General features: G+C 41.5%; 1 protein-coding gene across 2 annotated transcripts in view; it reads left to right on the plus strand.

Moving 5' to 3' along the window:
* The window catches only part of LOC144823379 (uncharacterized), a 49,472-nt gene that overhangs the window by 20,386 nt on the left and 4,256 nt on the right, over positions 1-24,830 (plus strand). Inside the window, exon 2 of one of the 2 annotated variants that reach the window (XR_013608781.1) lies at positions 16,243-19,023. The exons of the other annotated variant lie outside the window; for it this stretch is intronic. The gene's annotated coding sequence lies outside the window, so the exon portion shown is untranslated. The remainder of the gene's footprint in view (positions 1-16,242; positions 19,024-24,830) is intronic. 2 annotated transcript variants of the gene reach the window in all.

The following is a 24,830-nucleotide window of genomic DNA, read 5'->3' on the forward strand; positions in this document are numbered from 1 at the left end:
GATACAACACTGCTTCTATATTTTAACCATGAAGGTTTAAGCATTCGGGAAAATGCACCTGACATTTTACTCTTGGTATTTTATTTGCAACACACTTTGAAATATAGAGAACAAAATACTCGTACTTCAAAATCTAATGTTCACTACTGGTGACAGACAAAAGAACTGTACTGTTTTCGGCGTTTCTACTACCCTCATTTAGAAAATATTTTGAGGGGTAAAAGTCTTGTTAAATCTGTGGCATGGAAATTCCTGAGTATTTTTTTTAAACTTCTTTTTATTACCAAATGCTCTGCGTGCAGCAAATATAGCACGCAAACCAATTGTACAGTGCTTACATCAGTTGCAGAAAAACTCAACAAGACTTCCCTCCCTCCACCATTCTCCTAGGACGGATTTGTGCTGTCCCTCTATAGTCACTCTATAGTATCAAACTCTTTCATATGCGTATCCACGGTCCCTTCCCTCCCCCTCAGGCATTATAGCGAATATTTTGCTATATAGTCCGCTCCTCTTACGCACTAGAGTGGTGGGCAAATGACTCATCAATAACCTGCGACATGACCCCATGATTCGATACTCCCCCCGTGGAAAGGCCGCCTCTTATATCCCCAAAGCCCCTTACAGTTGAGCCGTTAGCTCCCTCATCACACCCGCATCTGACCATTGGTAATGTTCAAGTTTTGGGAGCCACCCCTTGGTACTCTCTCCGAAGTTCCTGAGTACTAAGACCTTTTTCTTTTTAATCTTTATCATTTTATGGATACAGATTAAACTAAATATTCAACCACAAAACCACTCTGTCGTGTAATTATGGATATCTCCATCTGTGACCTCTGCCAATGAACTTGTCATGTTGGCCCACATCCCTTGTTCACTTTGCCAATGGATTCAAGCTAGCCTGGCTGATGAGGGGTGCTACACCGAAACCGGTCCCAGGATGCTTGTTTCCGGTCCAGGATGCTTCTTTCCAGTCCAGGGAACACCTGGCTTGGCAGTTCGGGCTGGATTGTTCCCATGAGGAACCGGGTCAAGACTGATTTGCATATGGCTGTGTCTGAACTGGGGTGTTGAAGTGAGCTAAAGAACGATGTTGGATCCAAACCAGATCTGTGACAGGGTGTGAGTGTCTGAAAAGTTTCAGCACTCCGTCCATCATGTCCTTGTGTTTGCTTTGTTCGCCCTAAGTTGGCAGTGTATGCCAAGACGTGGGTCCCTTGCTCACTTTGCCACTGGATTCAAGCTAGCTTAGCCGATGAGGGGTGTTACCTCGAAAGCAGTCCCAGAATGCTTGTTTTCGGTCCAGGGAAGACCTGGCTTGGCAGTTCCGGCTGGACTGTTCCCATGAGGAGCAGGGTCAAGAGTGATTTGCATATGGCTGGTTCCAGTGCTTATTTTGAGCCGGGGCTTTCCGGTGCAAAGCACCGGCACTTAATTGGTTTCTGGTGCTTCTTGTCAACACCATACTTAGAACAGTCCACCACATGGTGGCGCTGCTCATCTAATTTAGAGATGAGCAGAACAACGGTAGTTTAGGAATACAATATGCATTAAAATTGCTAAAACCTGCCTCACCAGCCATTCCTTTAGCTTTGGGGACCTGGAATAATCTGAACTGTTGCATTTACATGCGAGAGCGATGGTTAGTTGTTGTGTTGGCAGCGATGAAAGGGCGATAGGTGGAGCAAGCTGCAGTGGCCTCCTGGTCAGAGTCCTGGCACTTAATATTTTACAAATTAAGAACTGGCTGGGTCTGAACTGAGGTGGCAAAGTGAGCTAAAGAACGATGAAGGATTCAACCCAGATCTGTGACTGGGGGTAAATGTCTGAAAAGTTTTAGCGCTCCATCCATCATCTCCTTGTGTTTGCTTTGTGCCACAAGCTCCTCCCTAACAACCGTCCTTCATGGCCTCATATATGTGTGGTTCTTCAGCTATGACTGATTCTAGCATTTCCTTTACCCATACCTTTTTAGTGGGGCCTTTGGGAGAAAACCAGCGCATCACTATTTGTTGTTTTTGCTAACAGAAATTACAGCTCTACAAATTTATACTTGTTGGAATGGCCAGTTTTGCAGTTACCCCAGACGTTTTGCCTTCCTCCTCCTCTTTTTGCTGAATTCTTTTTGTTGGCCTTAGGACTCTGAGCGCTTTACCACTGCTAATCAGTTCAAGTTATTACTTTATTTTTGCGTAGCACTTATCAGGACGTTTCGCAGTTTTTAACTGATTTACACAACAGCTGCTGTGCAATGCAATGGTACTGAAGTTATTTTCTGCGGGTGGACGAAGGGCCGAGGTGACCTTCCCTAATTATAATAATAATAATAATAATAATCCACATTTGTATAGCGCACAATCACCCGTTAGGGTCTCTAGGCGCTGGGGGGCCGTCGGGAAGATTAAGCGAGCTATTGCCCAGAGTCACATGGTGCTGGGCTAACCTGCCGCCGGAGCCGGGGATCGAACCGTGGTCCCCAGATTCCAGCGTCAGTCACCCTGGCCGCGGCGCCACACCTCTCCCACTTTAATTATGAACTTGCGAATTGTCAGTCACATATAAAAGTCATCGCTGTTAACTCACTGATTTATCTTTTTGCATACATTTAAGGAACTTTTCATGAGCTAACAATGATTTCTTTTAAACAATAGTCATAAGATAAATTGGCTAACTTGAGGATGTACTTAACCAAGATTTGGCCCTTCACCAAATGTGACACTTTCAAGGTATTGAAAAGAACCCTCTCTGCATTGGTTAGAATATTTAGGCCAAACCAGTTAAGCAAGCCCCCTCACAGCTAAATTTAAGATCAGAAAATTGGTAATCTTAAAGTTGGTGGTACTGTATCTCTTCCACTGGCCTAATTGTCCCGACTCCTTAGTTTAGCCAATTTCCAGTGGGCACACCCATGGAATTAATTCTTTATGTGGATATTAAGGATTTTTTCAATTTTATTTTACAGAATTTTATATAGCGCGAACTTGACCCAAATCGGGTATCAGAGCGCTTACGTAGTACCAGTTGCATTGCAAGAGGACACATTCATTTTTTGTTAGGCACGGGGAGATTACGTGATTTTCCCAGAATCATAGGATGTTCAATGTCATTGCAGAGACTCAAACCCAGTTTCCCAGATTCGAGGTCGACCACCCTAGCCGTTAGGCCAACTCCTCTCCCAGTAGTTTTGATATTAACAATATGTTATTTTGAGCTTGAGACTGCACGTTTACATGTGGCTCAACCTTCCCACTCAACCTGGGGTGAAATTTAATCCACTCCAATGTAATCTTTGAAAACCAGATCCAGTGTTTAGATGTTTGTGTTTGAAGAGGACTATAGCACACGCCTCTTACAGCATTAAGCAGCTTGGAGGTGGTTAAGTAACTAGTTGTGTAGATTTTTGGGATAAAATACAAGGACAGATTTCCTCGATAGATAGGACTTGAGGACCTTGGACGTCTACAGTTTGGCAGATATGGTGCAAAGGGCCTTATATTGGACATCAAGTAGGTCTTTTCTCAGTTATCCATCAACAGATTATCATTCCCCTATTATTAGAACATTGGAATGCTGGGAGCTCCTTTGAAAACAATGGAGTGTTCCGGGCTTATAATGGCTGGTATAAGCCTGGAGCTCCAACATTCCAATGATTCTTTGTTCACAGCTCTGGCTGTGAACAAAGGCTTCAAGGAGTCTGAGGGGATTCCAATCCCCTCACGCTCCCATAAGGCTTTGTTCTTTTTTGTAAGAACATTCTACCCTTTAGTGGCAGAATATTCTATAGCCTTATAGCCCTTCGCAGCTGGGCTATACCGGCTATTAAAGTCCCTCTCCCTTGTTCAAGGCCCTCGCCTTCGGCACGGGCCTTTAACGCTGGAGAGGGCCTTTAATAGCAGATATAGCCCTCTACGGCGGGCTATAAGGCTATATTAAAAACAAATATATTATACTAGTTGCAATTTATAAGGTTCCAGAACAGGACATTTGAGCCTAAATGTGTTATGAGTTATGTCAGTCTGATCTGTTCAGAATGTGTTCTACATGACCCCTCTGCTTTAAATATGGGGATTGTTTTCTCTGTTCTGTTTCATAGATGCTGGCATTTTTAAGTCAATTTCAATAGTGTCCACGTCCAATGAATTGTAATTATTACCATGCGAACATGCTCTGTGAAAGAAGAAGCCATAATGGGGATTGAAGTACAATTTGAGAATTGTAGAAAATATACATTGGTAGATGCCTTTTAATGGATAGTGGGACAAAGCCATTCAGCAAGCTGCACAGCTGCTGTTTTGGTTCTGATGATGAGCTGCGCTCTGCTGCTTGTGGAACTTGGCCCTGGGATGGAGATTTTTCTGAGAACTAGTGGAGGCATAGTGAGCAGTAGAGCAGTGTTAGCTGTGCTGAGTTAACTGAGAAAGTGGTGGCGCAAAGGGGCCTTGAGTTGGTGACCAAAACCAACCTTGCTGGTGCTGCACAAATAGAGCTTTGTAGTCACAAGCGCTGTCAGTGATAGGGGGACCTCCACCAAGAAGAGACTAAGTTATTGCTGCACAGGTCCCCTTTCTTTGTGCAGTGTTGAGAGATGACATAACTGGAGCTGACACAGAGGTTTTCTTGGCAGTGGTGGCAGCAGCGGTAGGTGTTACCAGTCAGAGAGCATGTGAAGCTGGGGCCTGAATAAGCCGTGCAGCAATATGAATGCAACAGGCCTTGAAGCTAGAGTGGAGTGACATGTAAATACTTAAATTGATAAACAGGAATTTTTCTTGTCTCAGGGACAATTTAAGTGGTAATCTACTAAAGGCAAAAGAAGAAAATGATGGGAAATGTTAGACTCTATGATGAAGAAATTGGATAAAGGGGAGAAGTCTCTGTTAGAGGTGGTGGTGAGGCCAGAGGGGATGAAGTCCAGGGGTTTAAGAGCAGAAGTGGAGATTTCAAGCATGGCGATATGAATGAAGGTGGTGTAAGAGAAATCAGAGACTGCAAGTTCGGTATTGTGTGTGTTGATGATCTGTCATAATGAAATGCTGTGACACTTATCAACAGTAAAATGGAAGTCATGGAAACAGGTGTAGCACTGCCAGTCTCCTCATACTAGGGTCTCCTTCCGTAACCACCAAGAAAGTCAAAAGAGGGCTCATGAGTTCTTTCGATGTCAAAGCATACCAAACAGCTGCGCTGTCTGGTATGCTAAAGACATCTCGTTGAATTTCAGAAAGCTTTCCTAGGAATGCATTCTGCCAGTTGCTTACCATTAGTTTTATGATTTGTAACTCACATTTTCTGGCTATTTGCTAGCTTTGCGTGTTTTCGGCTGTCCAGGGTGAGTTCATCCTTCCCAAGGAGCAAAGCCTTTTCACATCAACTTCCTTTGTATTCTTTTTATATTTTTTGTATCTTGTCACATTTGCTGTGCATGCAAAGACCGAGGTCAAATGTCAGGCTCTGTATTCCAAGGGAGCTTTCTCTGACTTACAAAGTAACAGGATTTATGTGACAATCTTGCTGGATACTGGAGGTAGGAAAGGTTTTTTTTCAAGTACACAACAACATTTAAATGAACTGTGCAAGAATGTCAGAATATATCTGGCTTAGAAACACACACGAAAGCACATCTTTTGTTAATTCAGAAGTGTGTTACAAACAAATACTTGAATATGATAAAAACAAATAGTTACACTGGATGATGCCATTTCCACACATTATCATTTGTGAGCTGTGTAGTTTTATGAGTAAAACTGTATGTCAATACAAATGTAATGGGCATTTCAATAAAAAATGTGTTGTCTGTACGGCAGTGTGCTACTACACCATACATACTCCCTTCCACAGAGCGGCACTCTACTCTGCACCACTCCACAATGCACCAATGCATTCTATGATGATTCATTGTACGCAGTTGGATTCAGTGCAGCTGCAATCCCTATCACTGCACTCTACATCGCTATATTCTACAACACTCAGAGCCACTACACTCTGCAACACTCTACACCAACGCACACCACACCAGTCCACTCCACTCTACGCCGCTCCATGTCACTGCACTCTACTCTACACCACTGTACTCAATGCCACTGCATTCTATGCCACTCTACTCAACACCAGTCTATGCCACTTCAATCTACATCTCTATACACCACTGCAATCCATGATACTACTCTGCAACACGGCACTATACGCCATTGTACTCTGCACTACTACATTCTATGGTAGTGCACTCTACACCACTGCACTCTATGCCACTGCACTTTACGGCACTGTATTCTACTCTGTACCACTCTACGCCACCCTACTCTGCATCACTTTATGCCACTGCACTATGTTCCACTCTGCTCTACTCTGCACCACTGCACTCTGCACCACTCCACTCTACGCCGCTGAACTCTACTATGCAACTCTCTTCTATGATGCTGCATTGTATGGTTCTGAATTCTATGCCGCCCCCCTCAACGCCAATGCACACTGCACCTGTCCACGCTACTCTGTCACTCTACGTGACTTCACTCTATGCCATTCCAATACACAATACTCTCTGCCACTCCACTCTACTACACTCCACACCATTAACTATTAGCCATGCTGAACGGCAGCCACATTGGTGTACATCATAGCTAAAGCACATTGGCAAAGCCAATAGCTCTTGCACAGGTGAGACCTGTTGGCTTTGCTAATGCTGTTCATGGATCATTTCACTCCTGCCTCGACCCCAGCTCCTTTGTGGTGCTGTGGGCTTACAAATTCTCCCCAAAAGTGGGTGCTACAGACAATATTCAAGATGGGCAAATCTCGAAACAAAACTTGACTTACAGCAGGCGGATCCTTATTTTGCCTGACTTTAAAGTTGACACTGAGAAATAGAAGCATCAAATGTTGACCCTGAAGAAAAAATGGTTGGCCCTGGGTGCACTGCAGACTCTTTCATACCCGCAAAGCTGAATGTGTCTCAAGAAAACCCCTCGTATATTTTCTCATGCGTTGCATCTACACGATGCTTCCATGAAGGTGTCAAGGCCAGCACATCCATAGGTTGGTCATAAGCGACTGTTGTTGGTAACAATTGTTTTCTGTAAATGGACCACTCTCGTCCAGTGCATAGTTTGATTCTCATCATTGCCTCATGAATGGCGGTGTTGAGTGCTAGAGAACATCAGTTGTATGTGTTCTCTTTTTTTGCTTTTGTGCATAAGCTCTATGGGAACGTGATACCTCTGCTTGCCCCCTTCAGCTTCCCATTTTCCCTTGTTCCATCTCCCTGCCCCTTTCCTTCCTATTGACCTATTCTTATATATACTCTACTTGTCTCCCACTTGGTGGGGATATGTTGTGTTTGTAAAACCGAGCTGTTTGTCAGCTTAAAATTGTAGTATATTAGTTGAATATGTGTTGGGGATATGTGCTTGGTAAGCAACTAGTCGCAAATGTGTTTTCTTGTTTCATGCTTTGTAACAAGTATTTCTAGCACATACAGTGTGCCTTTTTGTCTGTGTTCTACGTGATGAAAACATTTAAACCTAAATGCAGTGGCGTAGCTAGACCTACTGTCACACGGGGCGGCGAGGGGAGCTTGAGGGGGGGGGATCTGGTGGCCGACGGATGACTTGTTCTCTGGGTGCTGGTGGTTGTCCACAGACACGACTTGCTCACCTCCGCAGTTTCCAAAACACCACCCTTGCTATGCCACTGCCTAAATTAAAATGCCCAAAATGCCCCAATCACTAAAAGCAGAATATAGAGACTTTTAAACAGTCATTTCCATAAACATGCGATTTACAGTTCGCAACAAAAATTCAAGTCAAATGCAAATAAGGAAAATCATAAACCAAAGGTGCTGAGGCAGAGTTAGAAGTTGTAAAAAACGGGGAAGAAGAATGACCGAGGTTTGTTAAGCATCACTATGTTGTTGCATGTTGCCCTACTATGGAACTGTAAGATATAAATGAAGTCTTCAGAGACATGAAGGAGGCTTCTGGAAAATGAATTATTCCAGTCGCCCTAATGAAACATTTCAAAACAGAGGGTGTGCAGAATTAAAAGCCCACCACTGAAGTTTTCCTAAAGTGACAAAATAAAAATAATTTTCTCATAATTTTGGCCTTTTTAGTCTGTGCTCAATTGCATTTGTGAGTGATATTTGCTCCTCAAAAGGTTTTGTGTTAGATTTTCCTCAAAATATCAATTTTTCGCTGGAGAATTAGCTGGGAATAAGATATATTTTTTCTTTCATATAGCAGTATTTTGTGGTACATTTTCACCCATTATGATTTTAGGTTGAGCTTCGATTGACCTGTTATATCGCGACTGTGGGATTTGGCAAACCCACTGATTGCCAATGGTTACTATCTGTGGCATTCAGAAATGCTGGCTTCTTATTGGTGCATTTCATTAAAAGTCCCTCCTTTGTGTGTTTAACTCTCTTTCCAGCGATTTCACACAGAGAGCATTTTGGTTGGCAATCACACAGTTCAGCGTGTGATAGCCTCTCTTCCCTCCTCCCATCTGGCTATTGCAGGTCAGGCGTTGTTTTTTTTTGTAGTTATAATAGTGCAAACCGGACCCGAAGGTCACCCGTTACGTTACTCAAGGACACATTCATTATTTGGTAGGCACAGGGAGATTTAGTGAATTGCCCAGAACCAACCATGTGCTTGCTGTATTGTGTGCCTTGTAGTTTGGCTTTTTAACAGTTTTATCATGGGCTCAAAAAGAAATCTGTCTTTCTGACGTTTCTTAGCACAAAGGATAATATGCTGCATAGCCAAAAAACCTATAAGGTTCCAAAGGCGAGACCGATTGCATTAAAAAGGCTTGTTTAAACTGCACCAAATTCCAAAAATTCATAACGTTGGCAATGTATTTTGACAAAAATCTTAACTATGTACGCAAAAGCCAAATTTACCAACTTCACATTGACATATCTTCAAATGCAACTAAGCATGGAAGAAAAGGTAGCCAGAAAGGAGCATTTTCTATATTTGTTTGCATCTGTATCTGCAAAAGTAATGATGTTTAGGTCTCGCTAACGGCCAGTTTTTTTGTCTGCAGACAGATTTAGTTGTCTGTTGGCAACAGGCCTAGTAGTACAAACAACTTAGGCAGCGTGCCTCATTTATGAGAAATTGGCGTAGGGCAGCGCTGCAATTCGTTTTGCTGCGCTACCCTACGCCAATGTGAAAGGGCAGGAATGCACCATATTTACAATTTGCTGCCTAGCACCAATGTAGGTACCCTTGCACCATGGTGAGTGGGTGCCTCCCTTGCAGGGAGGATTGTTTTGGTGCAGGAAGTGGGCCCTTCCTGCACCAAAACAAACGCTAGAGGTGTTTTCCCCTTCTTATGCGTGCTGTATTCTGCAGCACACATGAAAAGAGGAAAAACAAGGAGAAATAAAAATATTACTTCTTGTTACGCCTGCTCCGGGGAGGTGTAAGGTTTTGGCACTGCCCCAGGTTTATATAATTAAGTCTGGGCAGCATCAGCAGGGCTCGACAAGATCCACTCGCCCGCTCGCATTTGCGAGGTAGAATTAATGAGGACAAGCTATTTTTAGGTCCTACTCGCCCTTTCTGGCGAGTAGGAAAACAAACTAACTTTTGTCCTCTGTCTTTGAAAATGAAGCAAATGTGACAAGATAACAAGATTTAAAAGCATTTTTATTGCTCACAAAGTGAATGAACAATAAAGATGCCTTTCAATCTTGTTATCTTGTCACATTTGCTCCGCTTTCAGAGACAGAGGTCAAGTAGGTTTCAGTTAGGTCGAGGAGATTTTTCAAGGTACTAGACCTGCAGGACTAGTACCAATTTTTTGATTTTTCGAGCCCTGGTCAGAATCCATGGGTGTTGTTCGGAAACACCTACCGCAGCGCTCATTGAACACCTTCTTGACACAGAGTAAGGCAATGCAGCAACTTGCTCTGCTTTGTCTTAATACATATCTACGAAGTCGAGCAAAGTCGCACGGGATGGCTTTGGTTCACCTCATAAATATGATTGACAGAGCGTAAAACAAAGTGACGCTTCAGTGGCTCAGGCCTCTCATAAATTAGCCCTTTAGAGTAGACTCGGGGTCTACCACTTGCTCATGATTCAATGACTTTCTTGGAGATCTCAGTGTCCTGCTCTTTGGTGTGGGTGGCTTTCCTCCTTATTCTTGTTTTTTTGCTGCCCAAGTAGCATTTGGTGTCACTGTGTTTTAATTGGATACGTTATATCCTTCTACTGAGGCGTCAGGACCATGCATTGCTGTGCATGAGAGGCAATTTTCTCTCTCTCACACACACTTACACTTTTACACGACCACCATCTTAGAATGCTTTTTAGTAGAAAATCTAGTCCAAAATGGAAATGTCACCCATTCATGCACCTTTACGGCAGGCATCTGGCTTGAGAAAACATTGGCAAAGACAATAAGTGTCATAGGTGGGAACAACTGGCTTTGTCAGTGCTTGTTTTTAACTGTGTTCAGCTTTCAAGTAACAACACAAGGGGTGGAAAAAGAAGCAATTGTAAAATTAAAGTAAAATGCTGAGGTGTCTTTCCTTGGACAATGGAGTTAAATCGCTCCTTTAATCGCACCAGAGGTTAGGGGTGGGCGATAAATCCTGCTCCGCTGGTGGACTTCTCAAAGTTTTCCCAGTCCGTGTTGTAACGTGGAGTTCCAGCAAAACTCCGCCAACCGCCGTGTGACAAGTTTTTTCTCGTGCGTGGCTCGCCAGCAGTAAGTTGGCAAGCTCGAACGAGAATTTGCATCCTGTAGCATTATTTTCAGGCGCTAGGACAGTACCTGGCAAGATTTTCTCAACATGGGCAGTCGCAACTGTTTGCGGTTAGAAAGCTGCCACCCGAGTAGGAAATCTTCTCAAGGTACAGCAAAGAAGCAGTGCCCTCTGGCGCGCCATGTGGTGCCTTTTGCGCTGCTTTTGCAGCATGGAACAAGCCCCCGCTGCTAAAAATCAGCACCAGCAGAGCGACATGCTGGAATCCGCCTGCTTGTGGAACTCCGCGGCATCTCGCAAAGATTTTATGTTACTCTGTGGAATTCCGTAGAGTGTAACTCCACAAGGTCCAGCCACCCCAGTTTAATTGAGGAGAAAGCTCAGAGATCCTTAAATAAATTAAATGTATATATTTATGTACATTTTTTGTTTTGAATTACACTCAAGTCACCTCTTGGTTGCCTCCAAATACATGAAATGCAAGACAGTGCCATAACTCGTCATTGCAATATCTATGCCTCTTCCAAAAAACCTTTTCATAAAGATACTTGAAATGAACATCTATTGATAATGAACTTGTCAGTGCCTTAAATCAAAATACTGTAAATTCGGTGATAAGGCAAAAGAATGTTTCACCAATAAACACAATATAGTGTAAAACATCAAGAAAAATCTTATTAAAATACTATATTTTTTATTTTTATTTTATTTCTAAACAGTATGTACATAAATAGTTCTATTGAATAAAACCTTGGGATGACATATGCTAAATCTATTTGTGGGAGAAAGTCTAAAAAAAGCCGTTCCACTATTGAGGTAGGCGACAACACCACCACAGGCAGAATGCGCGCTGACGGAACACTCAAACAAGGAAGAGACCTTGGTGGTTCGACACTCCAGCATACCCTGTTCAACTACATGACCAAAACCAGTTTGACAAAGACCAAATCAAAACATCTGCCCTGCAAAGATGCTGATACTGAACCTGCATAAAGATGGCTACTTCGTGGGCTCAGATAGATATCTACAACTCACTGCAGTTAAAAAATGGACCTGCTGTATTATCATCATCCATGTTGTGCACTTGCAAAGATCAATAGAGAGTCTGAAATATATACACTTAAATGCATTATTTGCGAAGTCATCATAACAAAAGTGCACAAAGGCCACAGTAAACTGAACAGCGCAATTAAAGATCTCAGGAAACTGCAAAACTCCTCTTAAAAGATTCAGGACATTCAGGGAATCAATCACATGTAAGACCGACAAGCTGACATAACTAAAAACAAAAAAGTACCTATGGACTGAAGCAGTGTCACCAGGTGCTGACCTGTGGATTGAATTTATATGCTGAATCGCTGATGATGCACAACTCCTAAAAGTGCTGATTCTGGATTATGATGATCTTGACAGCATCGCTACATCTTTGCGGTATAACTACAGAAGCAGTAGAGACAACGAAAGCTGAGCGGTGCACACTGAAATGGCTGTTTGCTGTGTCACATGCAGGAATCCTAGAACCCATGCGGTGCTCCTAGCCTTACAAGGTGCTGTCACACGTGCAAGCCTCAGGCATCCCAACACAGTTACCTACGAATGGGAACACGGTACCAGTCTGAGGGAAGCAGCGTGTGACGTAACCTACCACAATGCTACTTTGGTGGAGATGGTGCTTGGAAATCCTGCATCAGGCCACCAGATCCATCATTACAATTTGCAGAGCAATATTTGCCCATTATTACCATGGCTGCGTGGATTCTCTTTCTACCACTATGAACATCTGTCAGTACACCGCACGTACTCATCTGCGACTGCGAGAGCCAATGATAGAGGTGAGAATAATGGTTGAACTTGGCTAGTATAGATGTGTGCTGTGCTGCTGCTACAAAATGTATTTGCCTTGTATTTAACTACCTCATGTCTCTTTTTCTTCCATACAGGTGTGCGGATGACTTTGCAGTCTACATCAGCCATGTAGCAACCGATAAACCGGTGTGGTGTGACAAAACACCCTACGCCGCTCCATTGAGGCTGTATGGTAGCTTGTCCCACTGGGTAGTACTGGGGGCCTCTTCCATGGCCAAACATGAGCTTTGCTTTCAGTGAATCAGTGCAGCGCCTACATGCTCATGTGGATCTCTGCATGTGTTTCTTGTGGCCTGTATTTCATTGATTTGTTTCATGTCAGAGGCAGATATGTCCTGTGCAGTGGATAGAAGACCTGCTGAACATTCCAGCTTCCTTACTCTGACAGATAAATATTCCCCAGAACTTATAATGGAAAGTTTGGGCACATGTAAATAGGTGGGATACCTGTGTCCTGTTCATGTTGTATGCTATATTAAACCCATCCCTTCCTTGTGTGTCAGTTTATAGCATCCGTTTTGTCACTTGCACTTAGGGCATGCACCTCACTGCAACCTTTATGGAGCGTCCACTGCATTGTTTCTGTAGTTCACTTGTTATTGTGTTATGTAATCAATCACTTTCACTAAAGGTGTTCCCTCATTAACATTCTACTGTCTGTTTTATTTTCACTTGTGTGGTAGCACATCTATTCTTGTGGTTTTTGTCCGCTAATGGCTGTGTTGGTTGCATTCACTGGTAATGCAGATGTTTTGCCTGTATTTGTTTTATTTCTGAACATTGTTTATGAGCCTAAACTTGTTGGCATGCTTTGTAAAGTTTATTTTCTCTTCCAATCTTCAAAAGGCTATATAATTGATGAAATGTTTGTTTTTACACACACACCAGTAAAAGAGCAAAAGCTTTGCCAAGGCCTTTGTTCGAAATGATATCAATAAGTCTTTGCGTCTTTTCGGTGCACAGTGAGGCTATACATAAATATTTATTGCTAACCCTGACTATGGGAAAAGCACCTAGAACCAGAATGAATTAACTAGGAAAGAGCTGATAAGACACACAAGTTTCAGACACTCCGCTAATCAATGTAGTTGAAACAGTTCTACTTTGTAAAACATCTAGCTTCAGAAAATCATGTAGGTTATGTTAAGTTCATTTCTGGTTTTAAGAAAAATTAGGTTCAAATAAATCTCTTAAAGATTGAGCTAAATAAAAAAAATGCAAAGTCTGGACTCTTTGCAAAAGCTAAATTAATCGTGCTTGGCGGATTAGGATGGAGAATGAATTTGCCATCATTTGTTATCATTGTGTTTGGATCCTGGGCACACATATTCGAAGGAGGTCTGGGTACATTTGTACAGACGTAGCCCGTGCTTGGGGTCAGGTCTGTTCTATCGCAAGGATCCAAAGTAAAGCAAAATATAATAATGATACAAATTCATAAATGTTAGTGATGCAGCAAGCTTACTGGTAAACTGAGTACAAAGCTGAAATCCCTATAGCTGTAAGCAGGATGCATGACTGAGAAGGGGAAGTGCACACTGATATTCTCAAAAAGTGCACATTTTCAATCTAATATATCACCACTGGCTTAGTCATGTTGGTCTGAAGGACCTGCATGCCAATATTGTATTTTCTTAGGGGCATATTATAAAGAAAAGGCGATACAATTGTCGCCACTTTATCGGCAGGAAACTGCCGCTAAAGCGGCAATAATGGGCTTGATAATAGACCCTTGTGAATTCCCATAGCAGCCCAGGTTCTGGCGTTAACCTGGGCTGCTATGGGAATTCACAAGGGCATATTATCAAGCCCATTATCACCGCTTTAGCGGCAGTATCGCATGTTCTTGATAATATGCCCCTTATTTTTTTATTTTTTGTTCCAAAGTGTAGTCGTAAATTACAGGTGGCCAGTTGCCTAGGAGTGGGATCCACCTTTAGCAGAGTAGAGGCAGACAAAGGGGCCTTCTGCCCTTGGAAGGCCTGTGCACCTGTGGTTTTGCCTTTGGGTGGCTCTTTTTGTGCCTTGCATGTGTATAGACTTTGCACAACATGGCGTCTATACACAAACTCTTGGCTGAGTGACTGATCCTCACATGCTATTACTCACCCACCCTGGTACCGATTACTCCGCCCCTGCTACTCTTTACTCACCTTGGGGAATTTTCATTATCTCTTATCGAAAGCTAAGCCCTACTCAGTCTTGTGCTGATCTGCAGTAGGGATGTTCATTCTACCATTAATTATGACATAGTATGATCAGAAAGATAGTGATTGTGTTAAAACCTGTTCCAGAGTATGATTAGATACAAGCAAGCAAAGGCTCACATCTAAGCAGGGCTGAATAGTTAAGGTCCCACAGTTCATAAAATCTATGTATCATTGAGTTGGTTGATAAGCCCTAAGAGACAGTCCATATTGTGGTGTGTTGATTTATATGTTTATGAATATTGTTATGTGAATGCAGGTTTATTGATAATGTCTAATTGGTTACTAATGGGACATTATAATAAGAATACAAGCTAGCGTTGGGACATGTCCTTGATACAGGCTCCAAATAGTATAAAATGTGTCTTTGGTCAAAGATCAACTGTCTTGCATTTATTTCATCATACTGCTAATAGTTTATGTTTTCAATTCAATCTTACAGTGTTTAATGTATAAAAGTCTTTTAAGGTAATATTTTATGCGGATTATTCAGAATCCAATGGTTCTGCAAAACCTGCTTTCACATTTAGAATTCTGGGCCATGGCCAACTAAATTTAGACAAAATGGGAGCATAGTAAACACGCAAAAAAAAAAAATTATGATAAAGGATGCAAAGCACACACTATGACAATTATAAAGCAGGTGTTGTGTATGTAATTCATAGTTCAAGAGACTGTCAAATTTCTATTTAAAGGAAAACTGTCAAATATAACGAGAAACGGCCACTACAACGCGGCCGTTTCCACGCACACCATAACCACGCATGCATTACAACGCATGCGTGGTTACACCGAGAAACCTTTACCGCGCATACCTTTACTACGAAAAACGTAGTAAAGGCATGTGTAGTAAAGTATAAAAAAAAACAAAGGAGGGGACTTGGGGGGGTCTCCCCCCAACACAATAAAAGTGTGGGTTTAAAAAGAAAAAGACGCACCTGTTTGAGAAAAAAGATGTGAAGGAGATCGGCGTCTTAAGAGGAAACGGAAAAACACTTCCGCTTCCTCTTAATGACGTACAACGTCACCACGGAAAAACGAGGAGAGGTAAGGAGGAATGAGTGGGTGTTCTAGCAGAGAGATAAATTAAAAAAGTACATTTAAATCCGTTAACATGAAAATACCGTTTACATGCATACTTTTATAACGAAAATCGTTGTAAAAGTATGCGTGTAAAAGGTATTATCGTGGTAAAGGACGTGCGTGGTGACTGCATTCCATTGTAACCCATGCGTGGTAAAGGCATGCGTTACAACGGAATGCGTTGTAAAATCATACAACCAAATATAACTACACAATTAAGTTGAACTAAAAATGTATTAATTTTTTTGTTCCTTAAAAGAACTCAGAAAGTCAAAATTGGCAGAATGTGTACATTTGGTGTCTGCTAAATTTCTATCTTTGAATAATCATAGTTCATATAAACATTCATATCCATTTATTCAACAGGATCCAAGGAATGGCTACTGACGAGTCTATCTCGTTCTTTGGATGGGAGTCTGTATATGATCAACAGGAACATTTAAGAAACACACAGGAACCCAAAGGACACCTTGAGTACACAATGTACCATGGGACCCATAAGCAGAATGCAAGAAACATAGTAATATCAGGATTTAAACGTTCCAAAGGAGGACTTTTGGGAGCAGGAGTTTATGTGAGCCGAAATGTCAGGAAGGCCATGTGCTACCCACAAAAGACCAGGAAAGATGAGAAAGTAGTCTTCAAACTGAGAGTGAAAGTGGGCAAAGTCAAGAGAATTGATTGTGATGCCCACCCGTTACAAAAGACTTGGCATGAGAATGGGTATGACACAGCCTGGGTGCCTCGCAAGAGCAATATCGCGGCTATTAAAAGTGGAAGGGAGGAGGACTGTGTTTGGGACCCAAAAAACATCCAGATAGTTGGGGTTAGTTACTGTGAGGACGCCCGACTCAAAGAAGAACTTATAAGATTGATAGCAGCACGGGATAGAGGATCAACGAGTGACGGTGCCCGGGAGGATATTTGCAGGGCGTGTGACAAGAGAATGGATCATTCCCATCATATACTTCCCTGCTGGGCATGCGGAAAGCTCATCTGCCCTTTCCTAGGCAAACATAAATGTAGAATTGTATTGGGTGATTGCCAGTTATGACATTCTTTTATAACGACTTAGGGCCTGATGTACTTATCTATTTTCATGTCACAAATGACCCGATTCACAGAATCCTGACTTTTACGACCAAAAAATAGGATTTTCCCATGTACCAAACCCAATTTTCCTATTTTATAACCTATTACCGAATCGCAAAATGGGTTAGCAATTCAGTATTAGGCGGGGTGCATTAAGGGCCTCCCTTCCTTATAACGACCTGCAGTGGTATGGGTGAATGTTTTGCGACCAAAATGTGGTCGCAAAACACTCCATTTTACCACCTACTTCAAGTAGGTGGTAAGCCATCCGCAAATGGGAAGGGGCCCCCACGGGACCCCTTCTTCTTTGTAAATGTATGCAAAAATATTTTGTAAGAGCAAGCAGTAGTCTCATGGACCACTGCTTACTCCTAAAAAATGAAAAGAACACTTTTCATTTTTGTTTTTGAAATGCATCCCATTTTCCTTTAAGGAAAAGTGGCTGCATGAAAAAAAAGTTGTTTCATTTAAAAGCAACCACCATCCCTGTGTTTTTAGCGATTCCCAATGGGTCGCAAATGGCGACCTACCTCATGATTATTAATGTAGGTGGGTCAATTTGCTACCCACTGGGAATCGCAAACAGTGTAAAACAAGCTGTTGTACATAGCTGTTTGCGATTTCCTAATAGCGAATCGCACAAATTTGCTATTGGGTAATCGCAAACCTGAGTCTATGTACATCTGGCTCCTATTTCCTTGAGAAGGTAGTAGTACATATTGTGAGTTTAAAACACATTAAAAAGGCATGCAAACAAATACTAATAAACTAACACAAAACAAAGTTTGGCACTGCTTGGGTGCCAGCTCCATGGACGGGAGGATAACTGTGTTTGGGACTTGAAGGTCATCAACATGATCTTCAAATTTAGTTTGTTTCCCAACCAAGATTGTAACTTAGAAAACCAAGACTGTGGCATGGATTAGAAATGTGGATTTCTCTTCCACCAACAAGATCTGGAGTGGTCATTTACAGTTCATAAAGACACTTGTAAACCATTCTAACTCCCATATTGTCAGTGAACATATTGTACGTAAATCAGCATCAGGTCTCAAATGAGTGTCATGACCAATAAATTGCATACTTGTACATAGTCGACAAGACATTGCACGCAAAGGGAACATTTGTGTCTGTCCAGTTGGCATTTAGCTGATTTCTCCCATAAAATCACCCACAAAGGAAAAATAACCACTCTACATAGGATCACAAAACATGAAGTAAACCTTTGGAGCTGGCTCTTTAGAGTTTATATCCCTCACCAGGGAAACCAAGTCTCATTGCCCATCAAAGGCAGAGAACGCCCAATTGCATGAAGGAGATGATGGAAACCTACCACTTCATACAAACTTGCAGCTGCAACACTCTTCTCCTTTTAATGGTGCTAAATAAGCATATAACTACAAAAAGCATCTGAGACTTCAATGCACAACGTTTGTGACTTACATGAGACTGCATCAGAAACCTTAACAACCACCTCTCGTGACAAACGCAATACTCCACCTGTAGCTGCAACATTCAGAACTTGCAAGATACACAGTTTCTACATATACCACATTTTACCCGCATGAGGTACCCATGTCTATACTTGAGGCTACAGCATCGCACCACTGTGATGAGGCTTCAGGAGAGGCATCACCCCTAAACCGTGAAATGTACACAAGACAATTGTTGCAACTCAGTGCACTAAGAGAAGTTTTGTTGTGATCCGAAAATATGAGTTCACAGAGTGACAATTTGCAGCAGGATTTCTTCAACTATGAGTATACCAACCAGCACATGTTTCTCGCTTGGAAAATGTTCTCCCGCTGCTTGTACCGATCCGAGTGTTAAGGATGCTCACAGAAACCAAAGAGCACCACTCATACAACTCTGAGAGGAAATCTAGAGCAAAATGTCAATAGAGCAAACTTTCCTAACTTTATGTACACAAGTCATTTATGGCATCCTGGGAGCACTAAAATACCCAAACCAAGATGGCGAACATAGTAGATTCCAGTATAACTGCCAAGAAATACACCACTGTTGACAATAACTGTACCCTTCCATTTTGCCAAGGTGAGATGGCACCACTGTTTGTAAATATATGTATATAATATTAAATGCGATTAAATTAAATACCAGTCATTTACAGCACTTTAAACAAAAACATCAGTATGAGAACACAGTGTCAATGACTTAGACTGAGCAGTGTTGTAGAGGGCCTAATTGAAAGATTGGTTTGTTAACTTAAGCTCATAGTAGATTTACAAAGATGCATTTGCGGGGTTAAATCCCGGACCCCAAGTCAAAAATCAGACAGGATCAGTGGAATCAGTTTAGCCTCTGAAGGGGCAATTGCAATGCAGAAATTCCACTAGCAAGTCAGAATCTCTGCGCTCATCAATTTATGGTTAAGCATGGGTGTGTGTATGTTAGAGGGAGATATTATCTGAAAAGGAATTGAACATTCACAAACTATTTATATGCATCTTGTAGGTAGTTTCGCATCCTGGAACACATACATTTGTAAGATTTTTACTGGCAGTTTTAAGTGCATTTCTATTGTGGGAATAAGGAGGGAACACCTCCATATTACATTGGTTTTGAAGAAGTGGTGTCTCCATGGGGGAAAACTTTAACCCTAATGGCAAAAAAAGAAGTGGGTGAATGCAGATTTGTGCCAGGTATATATGAGCAGAATCTCCACTTGGAGGAAATTCTAAACGTGTAAAATCTTCACATGTGAATACTCGTGTACATCTATAGCCACAGTAGATTTAAGGACTATTTCTTGGAACCTCCGGATCTGTCATGAAAGGCGTCAGAAATTTTAGCCGAATTTATATCTAACTCAGCACAAGCAATTCTCCAACTTTTCAAGTTAGCTCTTTATGAATTGTGCTCAGTGGATTTAAATCAGGGCTTAAATAGCTTTAAATAAATGTAGGACGTGTTTTCACATTCATATAGGATCATATGTATTTCTTTAGAGCTTTGACAAATGCAGCATTTGCCACTTACTGTTTGAAGAAATACCTCTAATCCTATACTGACGGGTGTGCTTCTGGTGTTATTACATATAAGAAATCTGAGTAGTAGCCAAGCCAATGATATGATTGTATTGCAAATATTAATATAAGACCAACATTTCTATATGTTTAAGTACAGGAACAGTGGTATCCCTAGCCTTAATTGAACTATTGGACCATCTCACTTTATGCTATTAAAAGTCCATCTAAATTACCTAAGTACCCATTTAAAGTTGAGACCCCTCTATTTAAAAAGTTTTTGTGTTCTACATGCTCAAATATTAATTTGTGTGCTGATCAGTTAATATGAAGCAAGTGCACAAAAGCAAATCCATGCCACACCAGTCAGTTCACAGGATCAAATTATTTCAGTTTGCGTCAGTCCATTTAATATTGGTCCATGAACTTTAGTGCACTTCAGTACATACACCCAGGCAAACCATCTTTTTTATGTCTACATGTATTGTATGCTGTAAAATTTACAAAGTATTTCAGTGGACTGTAGATAGTAAGATAGTAGGGAATGTTTGGAAAGTGTGCATACAAGGGGCCACAGTGTGCTGTGCAGAGCTAAGCAGCTGTTTTTTGGTCTTGCCTGTTAAAAGCTCATGCTCTGTCGCTGTGAGACATATGGCAACCTAAAGGGACCTTGGAGCCTGCCCATGACTCACCATTTGTTGGCTTCATTGTCACTCGTATATGCTGCCTCCAAATTGGCCAGTGCTTGACAATGTCACTTCCTGTTCTTTCGTTTGGAGCTTGGTCTAAGTACTGATTGATATACTTTGATTACTGTCCTTCCACTGTCCATCCGCATCTCGATGTGAATCAGGTTCTATTTTTTTTCTTTGTGCTTCCCGATCGTGTTGCTTCTTCGCCCTCCAATCCCTCCCCGTGTCCATGCAGCTTCTTGTACTCGCAATCCCCATTTTTGTCCTTGTTGTTTTTTTCCTACCACCCCCCGCCCTCCCTCCTGTTTTCGGTGTTGCTTCTTCCCTCCCACCCTACCTTTGTCTTTTTTACCCCCCACCTGCCATAAGAAAAAAAGAAGTGATATGACCTGGTGAGCATTGGTTGTGCCATAGTGATTTGTTATCATTACCACCCCCTCCCGTTTTCTGTGCTGCCCACTTCCACCATACTCCTTTTGTCAGTACTACCGACCCCCAACCATCATAAAAAAGAAGCGCTATGGCGTGCTCAGTGCTGGTCGCGTCATAGTGCTATTATTCTAAAATTGCTTTTTTCTAACTTTACCGTTTGCCATGCTGAACAGCCACGCTGCTGTGCAGTACCGCTAAAAGACATTGCAAAAGCCAATAGCTTTCTTGTAAGTGAGACCCATTGGCTCTGCCAATGCTTGTTTGCATATGCAAAGTCTAAAGGTCAAGTATTTAACAGTTTCTTCAGGTTAATACATGATCTTCAAAGCTCACAAACAGACTATGTGAATTGCTGCATATTGCTTCTAAGCTGCCCTTTCGTAGCTCATGCATCTACAAGGAGAAATTTCAGGATAAATGTATGCACTTTAGACACTGAGAAAGGCAGAAATACAGGTGCTGAGGTCTGCCCTGAGAGCAAGAACCATGCCTCAGCTGACTATGTAAATGAGTGGTATATTTAATCAATTCTATTTAAATGTATGTTATGTTGATATCATGAAGATTTGGAATGGTTCTAGTCGCATGGACCTCTGTTGGATACATTTGATGTACATAAACTTAGATAGGTATTGGGATTGGGGACATTCTGACCTCTAAAAATTTTGGACAAAAGAGGAGTGGGAGGTCTCCTCACCATTAGGCACTGGTAGCAGGTAGTGCAGGGAGGATTCTTATCCCTGGTGACCTAGGTCCTTTACAAAAGTGGGGAGTGGTGGGGCCGGCCTTATCCGTGGCTGAATGTTGTTCCAGAACCTGACCTTTATAGTCTGAATGTTTCCATCCTGCACTACAGCATGTCAGGTCTTCATTCCATTGGTCTCAATAATTATGGTCGTAATACCACATCTAGTGAATACTGATACAGCGATTTACCAGGTGTGCGAATACTGTCCCATTCAGAGTTCTCCAACTAAGAATGAGTGCTAAAGCAGTAGTACTGCAAGTTTTACCCTGGTCCAAGGAGTGGTATTCTGAATGCTGCGGATTTTGTACAAAATAAATACCAGGTTTTATCTGGCATTGTTTTGCAATGAAAATGTGTGGAAATATCATCATCAAAGCTTTATTTCGATATACAAGATATCATAAAAGCACATACAAAACATAAAAGCCACAGTTCATAAATGTTACACTTTACAGTTTAGGGCACAATGAAAACATTCGTATTACAATAAATAGTTTAAAAGGCATATTAAACATTAGCAGCTTTGTGAGTATTAAAAATTGTGCTAAAACTAGAGTCATCTCATAGCCTTTAATCTAATCAGCCAAGCCCAGCTCAGGAATTTGGCGACCCCACACACTAGGATGTGGAAATATAGTCATTCTCACTATAGCTAGCCTTAATGCTGAGCAGTGTTTTGTTCAAACACTGTAAATAACCAAATGAACAATATTTGACAATGCCAGAGAAAAAGAATTGCAATCAAGAAGAATTATCCCTAAGTCTTGATGTTCTAACATCACATAGTTGATAGAATAATAACTATTCATGATTAGGTTTGACTAACATTGTGTAAATCTCACGGACTATGTAAACATCATATCAGTTATTAGTTGCAAGGGCAATGCTCTCTTTCCCAGTCGCTCTAGAGTTTGGATTCTTCCATCCAGTGACCAGTTGGCACTCACAAGGGTCCTGTGAGGTCCAACCTTTACACCACTGTATGACAAAACACCTTATTAAATCCTGCATTACCTGCTTCACATCACATTACAGTCTTAGGTTCCACGCTACATCCCAGGTGCATGATTTTGCTTGTAGTTTGTTCTGTCACTAAACTCTCCCTATAGTACGTCTCAGTGGTGGGGCTTTCATCTGTATCTTGGTTCCTACGGTTATTATGATTCTTTTCATAAACAGATTCTGGACTGTTCTTTTTCTGCTCCGATCTGCTCTTCGTTCCAGACTTTTCTGTTTTCTCTTTTTGTACCTATTAGTTTTCCAGGTCTTACTGTTTCCAAGTCTTAGTATAGCCTTCCTTTTATTTGTGGTTACCTGATTTCTAGCACCTGGGGACCCCATCTAAGCAATTTCTACGATTTGAACCACAAAACAATATACAAAACGACAGAAACCAGTTTAAATTTAGCAAATATATACATTATTAAATAGTATGTGTAATACACAGACAAAAGATATATAAACTTAACTTTAATTTCAATGGGAACTTTAGAGTATTTCAAAATGTGGATTCATTTCTAAAAGATAAAGCTATATGATTGCATACTGCTTTGTTATTTGTGCTCCTAGTGTGTGCTTTCTGCCGGTGCATAGTGGTGCTTGAATGGAGGTCACCAATGGTCCAACTACTGCTCGCTGTACTTGTGCTGCTCCCACAAACCCAGATAAGGTTACCAAATTAACTTTTAGCTTTCAATTTCAAATACCTTCATATTTACAGAACGTTTGAAAATTCCCAATTTAGCATTTTTCTTTTTAATGGAGATATACATTATTAACCGCTTTAATTATTAATTTTTTTACACAATTACAGACTCAAAGGGTCCATGGACCTCAGGTTAAGAATCACTGATCTATAGGGAACAGCAAAACATTTAACAGCTGGGTGATTGGGACGAAATAAACAGAGTGAGTGTCAGGAAGGAGAGAGAGAGTCCCTTTTCACAAAAAGTGACAGTGGTCAGTAGTGTTGCCACATTTCTAAAGCAAGTATCCATCCTTCCACAATGTTTATAAATTCTTATTTTACTATTCTATAATTCAACTATAATTTGACATAGAGGCCTGTAGTTTTTTAAGTAAATTGTTAAATTGCCATATTTCCACAGTGTCAGGAACTCACTCACCATTTGTATGTTATATTCAGTACTCTTTACAGTATGATTCAAGAAAGCATTTCTTTGATTTGTGTTTGATTTTCACACATGCAAGTAAGAAAAAAGTGGAAACTGTGTTAGCTGAATTCAGAAAGGGCCATGGGTGCAAATTGTCTATGATAGCCATACTCGGGTACCCTGTGTTCAGATGTTGCTCTTTGTTTGGAGCTGAGGGTTAAAGAGTGTGCATGCTGTGTGCTTGTGTGATCGTATCTATTATTCATAAAGGGATAGGCTTACAGATGCACCAGCTTTAGACCTTCTTTTACCTATGATGCTTCTGATCATTGGCATGCAAGGCTGGTGGCATTGTGTAAGGCAAACAGGGGCCACATTGGTCTCAGAAACGGTGCAGGAATATTCAGCAAGCCATTCTGGTATTTTCCTAGTATGCTACAGGTTAGTGGGTTGTTTTTAGAGGGATGTTGACTGCATAAACAAATCACAAAAGCCCCCAGGGTCCCATTGTTATTTGCTAAAGTCTGTAGTTGGTGACGATTCTACATTTTTCAAGGTTTGTAGTTGGTTTCCAATCTGCCCCTGAATCTTTGTGCTGAAGTGCTCCTCATCAATGTTAAAAGAGCACATGTCTGGACCTTTCTCAGTAACTTTGTATCACCGCTAGGTTGTACACTAACGGGCTGATTTATTTTTAGGCCATCGGCCCGTGGGTCTTACTTGAGGACAGAATAAACGTCTCCATTCCCATGGTGGGGAGGCCGGCCACCTAATCTATAAATGACCACCCAGCAGGCAATCATTTATAAAGGCATTTGTAGGAGCTGTCATCACAGCAGTTCCTGACAATGCATTTTACTCTTTGCTACAGGGCTGCGTTGCAAGGACA

Source organism: Lissotriton helveticus, chromosome 3_1 (assembly GCF_964261635.1).
Source record: "Lissotriton helveticus chromosome 3_1, aLisHel1.1, whole genome shotgun sequence".
Lineage (NCBI taxonomy): Eukaryota > Metazoa > Chordata > Amphibia > Caudata > Salamandridae > Lissotriton > Lissotriton helveticus.